We start from the raw sequence: 14,081 nt of genomic DNA on the forward strand, positions 1-14,081 counted from the left end.
AAGAGTGGAAATTATATTTTGCTTGTCAGATGGAACCAGCAATGATATCATGGCAAGGGTTACGTTACATTGTGATGTCATAATGGGGTCTGTTGACAGTGCTGAGCACATCAGCACATGGTGAACATTCATCAAACTTTTTGATTCCCATATAAAATCATAAATATGTGACAAATTTGTAAATACTATATACACATTTATATATATATAAACTAAGCAAAAAAGGAAACATCCATTTTTTAGGACCCTGTCTTTCACAGATAATTCGTAAAAATCCATGTAACTTCACAGATCTTCATTGTGAAGGATTTAAACACTGTTTCCCATGCTTGTTCAATGAACCATAAACAATTATTGAACATGCACCTGTGGAACGGTCATTAAGACACTAACAGCTTACAGACGGTAAGCAATTAAGGTCACAGTTATGAAAACTTAGGACACTAAACAGGCCTTTCTACTGACTCTGAAAAACACCAAAAAAAGATGCTCATGGTCCTTGCTCATCTGCGTGAACATGTCTTAGGCATGCTGCAAGGAGGCATGAGGACTGCAGATGTGGCCAGGGTAATAAATGTAAATGTCCGTACTGTGAGACGCCTAAGACAGCGCAACAGGGAGACAGGATGGACAGCTGATCATCCTCAGCAGAAATTTGCTTCCTGCAACACAAATTCAAAAAAGTTCTGGGACATTGTAAAGAACACCTCCTCCCAACTGCCCACTGCACTGAGGATAGGAAACTCTGTCACCACCGATAAACACACTATAATTGAGAATTTCAATAAGCATTTTTCTACGGCTGGCCATGCTTTCCACCTGGCTAATGCAGTCAACAGCACTGCATCCCCCACAGCTACTCGCCCAAGCCTTCCCCATTTCTCCTTCTCCCAAATCCATTCAGCTGATGTTCTGAAAGAGCTGCAAAATCTGGACCCCTACAAATCAGCCGGGCTAGACAATCTGGACCCTTTCTTTCTAAAATGATCTGCCGAAATTATTGCAACCCCTATTACTAGCCTGTTCAACCTCTCGTGTCGTCTGAGATTCCCATAGATTGGAAAGCTGCTGCTGTCATCCCCCTCTTCAAAGGAGGGGACACTCTTGACCCAAATTGCTACAGACCTATATCCATCCTACCCGGCCTTTCTAAGGTCTTCAAAAGCCAAGTCAACAAACAGATTACCGACCATTTCGAATCCCACCGCACCTTCTCCGCTATGCAATCTGGTTTCAGAGCTGGTCATGGGTGCACCTCAGCCATGCTCAAGGTCCTAAACGATATCGTAACCGCCATCGATAAGAAACAATACTGTGCTGCCGTATTCATTGACCTGGCCAAAGCTTTCAACTCTGTCAATCACCACATCCTCATCGGCAGACTCAATAGCCTTGGTTTCTCAAATGATTCCATCGCCTGGTTTACCAACTACTTCTCTGATAGAGTTCAGTGTGTCAAATCGGAGGGCCTGTTGTCCGGACCTCTGGCAGTCTCTATGGGGTACCACAGGATTAAATTCTTGGGCCAACTCTTTTCTCTGTATACATCAATGATGTCGCTCTTGCTGCTGGTGAGTCTCTGATCCACCTCTACGCAGACGACACCATTCTGTATACTTCTGGCCCCTCTTTGGACACTGTGTTAACTAACCTTCAGACGAGCTTCAATGCCATACAACTTTCGTTCCGTGGCCTCTAACTGCTCTAAAATGCAAGTAAAACAAAATACATGCTCTTCAACCGATCACTGCCCGCACCTGTGAAAATGGTTTTAAAATGTTATTTTAGGCCTTTCCAGAATGTCGCTAGTTCGGCATGACCGGAGTCACCGTTTTTGTGTCACAAAAATGAAAAAAAAAAATATCTGCGCCATTTTGTGAAAATGGTTTTAAAATGTTATTTTAGGCCTTTCCAGAATGTCGCTAGTTCGGCATGACCGAAGTCACCGTTTTTGTGCCACAAAAATGAAAAAAATATATCTGCGCTTTTTTGTGAAAATGGTTTTAAAATCTTTTTTTAGGCTTGTCCAGAATGTCGCTAGTTCGGCATGACCGGCGTCTCCGTTTTTGGATCACAAAAATAAAAATTTTAACGTTTTTGTGAAAATGGTTTTAAAATGTTATTTTAGGCCTTTCCAGAATGTCGCTAGTTCGGCATGATCGGAGTCGTCATTTTTGCCTGTCAAAAATAAAAAATCCCAAAATTTTCGTGAAAACGGTTTTAAAATGTTTTTTTTTTTTAGGCCTGTCCAGAAAGTCGCTAGTTCGGCATGACCGAAGTCACCGTTTTTGTGTCACAAAAATAAAAATCTGCACTTTTTTGTGAAAATGGGTTTAAAATTTTATTTTAGGCCTTTCCAGAATGTCGCTAGTTCGGCATGACCGAAGTCACCGTTTCTATGTCACAAAAATGAAAAAAAAAATATCTGCGCTTTTTTGTGAAAATGGTTTTAAAATCTTTTTTTAGGCCTTTCCAGAATGTTGCTAGTTCGGCATGACCGGAGTCACCGTTTTTGGGTCACAAAAATGAAAAAAATATCTGCGCTTTTTTGTGAAAATGGTTTTAAAATGTTTTTTTAGGCCTTTCCAGAATGTCGCTAGTTCGGCATGACCGAAGTCACCGTTTTTGTGTCACGAAAATGAAAAAAAATATCTGCGCTTTTTTGTGAAAATGGTTTTAAAATCTTTTTTTAGGCCTGTCCAGAATGTCGCTAGTTCGGCATGACCGGAGTCACCGTTTTTGGATCACAAAAATAAAAATAAATATCTGCACTTTTTTGTAAAAATGGTTTTACAATGTTATTTTAGGCCTTTCCAGAATGTTTCTAGTTCGGCATGACCTGAGGAGTCACCGTTTTTGTGTCACGAAAATGAAAAAAAATGATGTGCGCTTTTTTGTGAAAATGGTTTTAAAACTTTTTTTAGGCCTGTCCAGAATGTCGCTAGTTCGGCATGACCGGAGTCACCAATTTTGGGTCACAAAAATCAAGAAATAAAAATCTTGATTTATTTTGTGAAAATGGTTTTAAAATTTTATTTTAGGCCTTTCCAGAATGTCGCTAGTTCGGCATGATCGGAGTCGTCATTTTTGCCTGTCAAAATAAAAATCCCAAAATCTGCGCTTTTTTGAAAACGGTTTTAAAATGTTTTTTTTTTAGGCCTGTCCAGAAAGTCGCTATTTCGGCATGACCGGAGTCACCGTTTTGGGTCACAAAATGAAGAAATAAAAATCTGGATTTTTTTGTGAAAATGGTATTAACAACTCTCAGACGAGCTTCAATGCCATACAACTCTCCTTCCGTGGCCTCCAACTGCTCCTAAATACAAGTAAAACTAAATGCATGCTCTTCAACCGATCGCTGCCTGCACCTGCCCGCCTGTCCAGCATCACTACTCTGGACGGTTCTGACTTAGAATATGTGGACAACTACAAATACCTAGGTGTCTGGTTAGACTGTAAACTCTCCTTTGTTAGGATTTAACTGGCTATTTGTTTGCATAACCTATATAATATACCAGGGAAGCTATGATACAATATTAAGTATATAAACTATAGATAAGTCAACTGCTAAAGACAATAACTACACCCGGCAACAGGAAGTGCGTCACGAGGTTGGGACCAGCCTGCACGCTAACGATAGGATGAGTAAGTTTAAACCATGCTCATACTCCCTCTGACAGGCCAGCAGTGAGCAGGAACTATCTCTGTCAGAGTATATAAGGGAGAACAAAGGATGTGACGTTCTCTTCGCTGTTTTGCCCTGCGTGGTGTTACAGTGAGACCGTATATACGAACATCATATTTTCCATTCAAGTGTTGGCATTACTTAAAGTACAAAGAAAACAGGAGTTACTCTTTGCTAACTATTTTGTTGTAATACCAGATTTGAATTGACGCGACCCGACAACTTCCAGACTCACATCAAACATCTCCAATCCAAAGTTAAATCTAGAATTGGCTTCCTATTTCGCAACAAAGCATCCTTCACTCATGCTGCCAAACATACCCTCATAAAACTGACCATCCTACCAGACTTCGGCGATGTCATTTTACAAAACAGCCTCCAATACCCTACTCAACAAACTGGATGCAGTCTATCACAGTGCCATCCGTTTTGTCACCAAAGCCCCATATACTACCCACCACTGCGAACTGTACGCTCTCGTTGGCTGGCCTTCGCTTCATAATCGTCGCCAAACCCACTGAATTTAGCACACGCTCCAGCAGGTATATCTCTGGTCACCCCCAGAGCCAATTCCTCCTTTGGCCATCTCTCCTTCCAGTTCTCTGTTGCCAATGACTGGAACGAACTACAAAAATCTCTGAAACTGGAAACACTTATCTCCCTCACTAGCTTTAAGCACCAGCTGTCAGAGCAGCTCACAGATCACTGCACATAGCCCATCTATAATTTAGCCCAAACAACTACCTCTTCCCCTGCTGTATTTATTTATTTGATTTATTTTGCTCCTTTGCACCCCATTATTTATTTATACTTTGCACTTTCCTCTACTACAAATCTACCATTCCAGTGTTTTACTTGCTATATTGTATTTACTTTGCCACCATGGCCTTTTTTTGCCTTTACCTCCCTTATCTCACTTCATTTGCTCACATTGTATATAGATAGACTTATTTTTCTACTGTATTATTGACGGTATGTTTGTTTTACTCCATGTGTAACTCTGTGTTGTTGTATGTTGTGGAACTGCTTTGCTTTATCTTGGCCAGGTCGCAATTGTAAATGAGAACTTGTTCTCAACTTGCCTACCTGGTTAAATAACCTCTCTAGTGTAGGGGCAGTATTTGCACGGCCGGATAAAAAACGTACCCGATTTAATCTGGTTATTACTACTGCCCTGAAACTAGAATATGCATATAATTGTTTGATTTGGATAGAAAACACCCTAAAGTTTCTAAAACTGTTTGAATGGTGTCTGTGAGTATAACATAACTCATATGGCAGGCAAAAACCTGAGAAGATTCCTTACAGGAAGTGCCCTCTCTGACCACTCACCTTCTACACTCTCTTTATTGAAAACTGAGGATCTTTGCTGTAACGTGACACTTCCTACGGCTCCCATAGGCTCTCAGAAGGCGGCAGAATGGCTGAAAAACAGTAGCGCATTTGGTAAGTGGTCGATCAGAGAACAATGAGACTGGTGCGCGCGTGCACGAGAAGAGTCCATTTTAGATTTTTAGTCTTTGAACGAAAACAGGGTTTCCCGGTCGGAATATTATACGCCTTTACGAGAAAAATCGCATAAAAATTGATTTTAAACAGCGTTTGACATGCTTGAAGTACGGTAATGGAATATTTAGAATTTATTTGTCACGTTACACGCGCGGTGCGTCACCCGTCGTTACCCTTCGGATAGTGTCTTGAACGCACGAACAAAACAGAGGATATTTGAACATAACTATGGATTATTTTGAACAAAACCAACATTTGTTATTGAAGTAGAAGTCCTGGGATTGCATTCTGACGAAGAACAGCAAAGGTAATCCAATTTTTTCTTATAGTAAATCTGAGTTTGGTGAGTGCCAAACTTGGTGGGTGTCAAAATAGCTAGCCCGTGATGGCGAGCTATCTACTCAGAATATTGCAAAATGTGCTTTTGCCGGAAAGCTATTTTAAAATCGGACATAGCGATTGCACAAAGGAGTTCTGTATCTATAATTCTTAAAATAATTGTTATGGTTTTTGTGAACGTTTATTATGAGTAATTTAGTAAATTCACGGAAGTTTGCGGTGGGTATGCTAGTTCTGAACGTCACATGCTAATGTAAAAAGCTGGTTTTTGATATAAATATGAACTTGATTGAACAAAACATGCATGTATTGTATAACATAATGTCCTAGGAGTGTCATCTGATGAAGATCATCAAAGGTTAGTGCTGCATTTAGCTGTGGTTTGGGTTTTATGTGACATTATATGCAAGCTTGAAAAATGGATGTCTGATTATTTCTGGCTGGGTACTCTGCTGACATAATCTAATGTTTTGCTTTCGTTGTAAAGCCTTTTTGAAATCGGGACAGTGTGGTTAGATTAACGAGAGTCTTGTCTTTAAAATGCTGTAAAATAGTCATATGTTTGAGAAATTGAAGTAATAGCATTTCTAAGGTATTTCAAAATCGCGCACGGATTCAACTGGCTGTTGCGTAGGTGGGACGAATTCGTCCCGCCTACCAGAGAGGTTAACATTATGAAATCATATACAAGGCACTATGATCAAATACCTTATTAATTATCTGATAAATCATGAACAAATCATTTAAAATAGCGTTTATAAATGTGTAAATAACTATTTATAGATTTCTCATTGACATTTACAAATGTAGGAATAATGATTAATAAATGGTAATTGAACTCTTCACAAACAGTTTATAAATGGTATATTAAGGGACTTTAATATAAAGTCTTACTGAACATTTTGATCCATCGATGAGACTTCATCAATACAATCCATTATCATTCGTCTCCTAACTCATGTATCTCTATGACATGTAACTGATGTGCTCTGTTTTTCGGACAGTGTGGTTAGATTAACGAGAGTCTTGTCTTTAAAATGGTGTAAAATAGTAATATGTTTGAGAAATTGGTAATAGCATTTCTAAGGTATTTGAATATCGCGCCACGGGATTCCACTGGCTGTTGAGTAGGTTCGTCCCACATACCCTAGAGAGGATAAGTAAAAATAAAATAAATTTAAAAATCCTCGCAGTGGCAGACCACGTGTAACAACACCTGCACAGGATCGGTACATCCAAACATTACGTCTGCGGGACAGGTACAGGATGGCAACAACAACTGCCCGAGTTACACCAGGAGCACAATCCCTCCATCAGTGCTCAGACTGTCCGCAATAGGCTGAGAGAGGCTGGACTGAGTGCTTGTAGGCCTGTTGTAAGGCAGGTCCTCACCAGACATCACTGGCAAAGCGTCGCCTATGGGCACAAACCCACCGTCGCTGGACCAGACAGGACTGCCAAAAAGTCCTCTTCACTGACGAGTCGCGGTTTTGTCTCACCAGGGGTGATGGTCGGATTCACGTTTATCGTCGAAGGAATGAAGTTTACACCGAGGCCTGTACTCTGAAGCGGGATCGATTTGGAGGTGTTGTCATTGCAGGCAGTCTCAACGCTGTGTATTACAGGGGAAGACATCCTCCTCCCTCATGTGGTACACCTCCTGCAGGCTCATCCTGACATGACCCTCCAGCATGACAATGCCACCAGCCATACTGCTCGTTCTGTGCATGATTTCCTGCAAGACAGGAATATCAGTGTTCTGCCATGGTCAGCGAAGAGCCCGGATCTCAATCCCATTGAGCACGTCTGGGACTTGTTGGATTGGAGTGTGAGAGCTAGGGCCAATCCCCCCAGAAATGTCCGGGAACTTGCAGGTGCCTTGGTGGAAGAGTGGGGTAACATCTCACAGCAAGAACTGGCAAATCTGGTGCAGTCCATGAGGGAGGAGATGCACTGCAGTACTTAACGCAGTTGGTGGCCACACCAGATACTGACTGTTACTTTAGATTTTGACCCCCCCTTTGTTCAGGGACACATTATTCCCTTTCTGTTAGTCACATTTCTGTGGAACTGGTTCAGTTTGTCTCAGCTGCTGAATCTTGTTATGTTCATACAAATATTTACACATGTTAAGTGTAAATAAATGCAGTTGACAATGAGAGGACGTTTCTTTTTTGCTGAGTTTACGCTGGCACGCTGGAGAAGTTTGCTCTTCACGGATGAATCACAGTTTCAATTGTACCGGGCAGATGGCAGACAGCGAGCTGTTTGGTGATGTCATTGTTGTGGACAGTGAGTTCCCCATTTTGAGCGGTGAGGTTATGGTATGGGCAGGCATAAGCTACAGACAACAAACACAATTGCATTTTATCTTTGGCAATTTGAATGCACAGAGATACCGTGAGGAGATCCTGAGGCCCATTGTTGTGCCATTCATCCACCGCCATCACCTTATGTTTCAGCATGATCATGCACGGCCCCATGTCATCGGATCTGTACACAATTCCTGGAAGCTGAAAATGTCCCAGTTCTTCCATGGCCTGCATACTAACCAAACATGTTACCCATTGAGCATGTTAGGGATGCTCTGGATTGACATGTACGACAGCGCGTTCCAGTTCCCGGCAATATCCGTCAACTTCACGCAACCAATGAAGGGGCTGGGAAAACATTCCACAGGCCACAATCAACAGCCTGATTAACTCTATGCGAAGGAGATGTGTTGCACTGCATGAGGCAAATGGTGGTCACACCAGATACTGACTGGTGTTCTGACCCATGCCCCTACCTTTTTTAAGGTATCTGTGACCAACAGATGCATATCTGTATTCCCAGTCATGGGAAATCCATAGATTAGGGCATAATACATTTATTTCAATTGACTGATTTGCTCATATGAACTGTATTTCAGTAAAATCTTAAAAATTGTTGCATGTTACGTTTATATTTTTGGTCAGTGAATTATATATATTGTATATACACACATACTCACACATCAATTATGTTTTTATTAGGAAAAGTGACAATAACATTTACTTCCATTGTGTTTTTTTCTAAAATTATTTCCTGTCTCTGTTTTTCTCTTTCCAGCTGAGTATACTTTTGGTTGATGAACCTCAGGTTTGAGGTCAATTCCATTTAAATTCCAGTCAATTCAGGAAGTACCTTGAAATTCCAATTCCAATGAGGAACATGTGTCATTTGAATCTGGTTTAGTTTCTGAATTGACTGGCATTGAAATGGAATTAACCACAACCCGTGATGACGAATGATAAAATAATACATGCTGTATCTCCAAAAAAACACTAGAGGGCAACATTGCCTGGCATGTCTTGCAATTAGAATGGGGTTAGCGTTACGATATGGAATAGCATGAATACAATAATGAGGGAGTCCGTGTACAGCACTTTAAAATGAAAGTGAATGTGATCTCTAAAGCAAACGGGATATTGTTTGAAGAGATTCCTTTGGGTATGATGTTGATGGATGTCACGCAAGGAAGCTGAGTTGAGCTGAAAAATCGAAAGTGAAACTATCAGAGATACACTGTCAAAACATTGGAGGTAGAACGGGTAGGTTAATTACCTGAAAAAGGTAGAAACAATGTAAAAATATTTTTGCAACGTATCCACAGCCAGTCAGTTGCACAACATTGGGATCTATAAGGCATAGATTTTGTTTTTCTACAGCGGTAACTATACAGTACTGGATTTATTGTTGTTACTATCTAACTTACATGTATGTTTTGCTTTCTCTCTCAGTCCTGTCAAATTACCACTGTACAGCTGTATTGGTGATCAGGGTTGACTTTAATTCAGTTAGTTCAGTAAAATGAAAAGTCTTCATAATAAATGATGGGAGATTTGAATTCAATTATTCACTGAATTGACCCCAGCCCTAGTGGTGACTATACAAAATACTCTTTATAGAGGGGAGAAGATGGAGTTTAGTTCAGTCGAAAAGGTAGAGGTTTGTGTTGTTCAATGGCACCTTGTATACATTACGACATCATACTTTGTACTCAATCAGTAACTGAGAATATCTGTGTTGTAGTTCACGTTTAAATAACATTTCTGATTGAGCCGACATATGCAGCGTGTACCGTGAATGCAGTATCCGCAACTGCGGGAACATTGCCTTTGTCAATCGCCCTATAAAGTGAATCTTCGGCGCTTCAGATTGAATTTAGATTCAGTCAATAATCTTTTGGGGGGGAATAAATCATGGAAACATACTTTGAGTAAATAATAATTTGAGTGGTTAGATTTTAGAAAAGAAAACCTCTCTATATCTATGTCTTCAATATGTTTTTTCATCAATACATTATTGATGTGTGTGTACAACACATATAGCCTAACCCGGTACATATGGAACGCCGTTTGGGTCTTGGCGTGTCAAAAAGATACACGTCAAATAACATTATTTGACGTGTCAAATAAGCTTCTTGACCAATCAGGACCTGAATAATGACTCCACGTCACATAATAATTTAACATGTTCATAAATTGTTTCCGTACTTATTACACATTGATTACACTCTCACTCATATTTCATGTCACAACGATTCACCGATACGTATGCTATGAGTCATAGATTTTGTCACTGATGATTATGAGGTACTGCCAGAAGAGGATAGGCTCTCTGAGATGGGTTCCTCTCCACTTTCCTATATGGGAATCTTTCCAAGCCACTGTGCTCTCACTTCTGCTTTGCTTGCACTTTGGGGTCTAGGCTGGGTTACTGTAAAGCACTTTGTGATAACTACTGATGTATAAAGGTCTTTATAAATACATTTGATTGATTGATTTCATCGGTTTACAAATTGGTGTCAACTGTGTGTCCGTTAGCAGAGCCATGCCAGCGAAGCTGGTGCAGTTCACCGGTTGGGAGGCTGTGGTTGAGAAGCAGATTGTCCTGAAACCTGGCCAGGCACCACAGGGCAGACAAGGCTACACCATGTACCATGGCACCCACCGTGACAGCGCTCGAGCCATCATCACAGGGGGTTCCGGGCCCTCGGCGGGGGGCACGTTGGGCCCGGGGGTCTACTGCAGTCGGGACATAGCCAAGGCGAAGGGTTACCCGGTGGGTGCCCCACTGGAGAACATGTGGTATTGCAGCTGAAGGTCCGGGTGGGCCGCGTGAAGAAGATGGATAGGCAGAATGTAGCAATGTGGTGCTCGTGGCAACAGAGCGGATACGATACAGCCTGGCTGTCCTCCACCGTCATTGGGCATGAGGAGGACTGCGTTAAAGATCCAAAGCGGGTGGCGGTTAACGGCATCGCGCACTGTGGTGACCCGGCCCGAAGCAAGCCCTCGAGAAGCTCATCAGTCAGCAGAGACATGGGGTGGAATCAAGTGGGAGGGTTGTGGGCGGGTGTAAGGAGTGCAAGATGCAGACACCGATTGGCCACTCTCTGGAGGTGTGTTGGGGGTGTGGTGCCACTGTATGCCCTTTTATGGACAAACACGTCTGCAAAAGGAGCAGTTGAAAGTGACAGCTTCAAAATACTGGATACTATACGATGATGACATTATTTGTTCATTCGACAATAAAAAAAAGTTTGTGTGAAAATACATTAATATTTGTTGTTTTCACTCATTGTCACCTACGATGAAATCAGAGGGGACTATGGATCTGTCTCCGTCAGTTCGTACGTACAATGCTCACGTTAGTTAGTCACACGCGATCTCTCAGACACCACTGGCCCGAGTTTGACTAAACTTGGGTGAAAAGGTTGCGAGTTCAAATCTCATCATGGAAAACTTTAGCATTTTAGCTAATTAGCAACTTTTCATCTACTTACTACTTTTAAGCTACTTTTCAAATACTTAGCATGTTAGCTAACACTTCCCCTAAACATAAACTTTTTAGCTAACCCTAACCTTAACCCTTTTAGTTAACCCTTCCCCTTTAAACCTAACTAGCTAATGCCAACCAGGTAACGCTACCCACCTAGCTAGAATTTGTAGCATATCGTACATTTCACAAATTCTTGACATATAATACGTGTACCAAATTTGTAACATATTGAACGTTTTGCAAATTTGTAACATAATAAGAATTGTAATATATCATACAAAATGGGTGATGGACAACCAGAAATGAATACATACCATACGAAACGTAACATATCATACTAACTGGAGTGTCTCGGATTTACATACAGAATACATACTGACTTGCCTAGTTAAATAATGGTTAATTAAAAAAACAATAATAATACAAAATGCTCTGAGACCAGGTTGGTCTGCCCCCAGATCAAAATCTAGTAGATGGCCAGCATGCATGCAAAATTTGGTTCTGGGTTCTGAGACTACTGAGCTATACATGGGTTGCACGTTTCATCACAATATTATTTTGAACGTTCATTTCAGGACTGCCAGGACGGCCAGCTGAAGATTTGGTCTAAAGTGCATTACTATGGCTTAAAAAGACGATGCAATTTCTAAAGAAGGCAAGTTATTAGTAGCAAAACCTTGTGTCTTCATTTTGAGGTCTCCAGATTGACTTTAGTTGCAGTGAAACATTAGCTAGCTAGCTAAGAGATTGAGTGGAGACCAATACATTTTTTCTTACAAACTTTGCTAGCTAATGACAACATTGCCATCTGAAAGAAGCAAACATTATTTTTGTCCCCACCAGTGACTACGCTTTTCCACTTGTGCTCTAACTAGTTACAGTGAGGGAAAAAAGTATTTCATCCCCTGCTGATTTTGTACGTTTGCCCACTGACAAAGAAATCATCAGTCTATAATTTTAATGGTAGGTTTATTTGAACAGTGAGAAACAGAATAACAACAAAAAAATCCAGAAGAACGCATGTCAAAAATGTTATAAATCGATTTGCATTTTAATGAGGGGAAATAAGTATTTGACCCCCTCTCAATCAGAAAGATTTCTGGCTCCCAGGTGTCTTTTATACAGGTAACGAGCTGAGATTAGGAGCACACTCTTAAAAGGGAGTGCTCCTAATCTCAGTTTGTTACCTGTATAAAAGACACCTGTCCACAAGCAATCAATCCATCATATTCCAAACTCTCCACCATAACCAAGACCAAAGAGCTCTCCAAGGATGTCAGGGACAAGATTGTAGCCCTACACAAGGCTGGAATGGGCTACAAGACCATCGCCAAGCAGCTTGGTGAGAAGGTGACAACAGTTGGAGCGATTATTCGCAAATGGAAGAAACACAAAAGAACTGTCATACTCCCCTCGGTCTGGGGCTCCATGCAAGATCTCACCTCGTGGAGTTGCAATGATCATGAGAACGGTGAGGAATCAGCCCAGAACTACACAGGAGGATCTTGTCAATGATCTCAAGGCAGCTGGGACCATAGTCACCAAGAAAACAATTGCTAACACACTAAACGTGAAGGACTGAAATCCAGCAGCGCCCGCAAGGTCCCCCTGTTCAAGAAAGCACATATACATGCCCGTCTGAAGTTTGCCAATGAACATCTGAATGATTCAGAGGACAACTGGGTGAAAGTGTTGTGGTCAGATGAGACCAAATGGAGCTCTTTGGCATCACCTCAACTCGCCGTGTTTGGAGGAGGAGGAATGCTGCCTATGACCCCAAGAACACCATCCCCACCGTCAAACATGGAGGTGGAAACATTATGCTTTGGGGGTGTTTTTCTGCTAAGGTAACTGGACAACTTCACCGCATCAAAGGGACGATGGACAGGGCCATGTACCGTCAAATCTTGGGTGAGAACCTCCATCCCTCAGCCAGGGCATTGAAAATGGAGTGCGTGGATGGGTATTCCAGGATGACAATGACCCAAAACACACAGCCAAGGCAACAAAGGAGTGGCTCAAGAAGAAGCACATTAAGGTCCTGGAGTGGCCTAGCCAGTCTCCAAACCTTAATCCCATAGAAAATCTGTGGAGGGGAGCTGAAGGTTCGAGTTGCCAAACGTCAGCCTCGAAACCTTAATGACTTGGAGAAGATCTGCAAAGAGGAGTGGGACAAAATCCCTCCTGAGATGTCTGCAAACCTGGTGGCCAACTACAAGAAACGTCTGACCTCTGTGATTGCCAACAAGGTTTTTGCCACCAAGTACTAAGTCATGTTTTGCAGAGGGGTCAAATACTTATTTCCCTCATTAAAATGCAAATCATTTTATAAAATGCGTTTATAACAGAACATGGCCAAGATGTTAAAATGTTCATAGATGACCAGCAGGGTCAAATAATAATAATCACAGTGGTTGTCGAGGGTGCAACAGGTCAGCACCTCAGGAGAAAGTGTCAGTTGGCTTTTCATAGCCGATCAATCAGAGTATCTCTACCGCTCCAGCTGTCTCTGGAGAGTTGAAAACAGCAAGTCTGGGACAAGGGAGCACATCCGGTGAACAGGTCAGGGTTCCATAGCCACAGGCAGAACAGTTGAAACTGGAGCAGCAGCACAGCCAGGTGCACTGGGGACAGCAAGGGTCATCAGGCCAGGTAGTCCTGAGGCATGGTCCTAGGGCTCAGGTCCTCCGAGAAAGAGACAGAAAGAAAGAGAAAGAGAGAAGTAGAGAGAGCATACTTAAAT

At 41.7% G+C, this 14,081-nt stretch overlaps 1 pseudogene; it reads left to right on the forward strand.

Moving 5' to 3' along the window:
* The first annotated feature begins 8,851 nt into the window (after positions 1-8,851).
* On the forward strand, positions 8,852-11,089 carry LOC106586289 (uncharacterized; annotated as a pseudogene).
* Positions 11,090-14,081: the final 2,992 nt, after the last annotated feature.

Source organism: Salmo salar, chromosome ssa02 (genome assembly GCF_905237065.1).
Source record: "Salmo salar chromosome ssa02, Ssal_v3.1, whole genome shotgun sequence".
Classification (NCBI taxonomy): domain Eukaryota; kingdom Metazoa; phylum Chordata; class Actinopteri; order Salmoniformes; family Salmonidae; genus Salmo; species Salmo salar.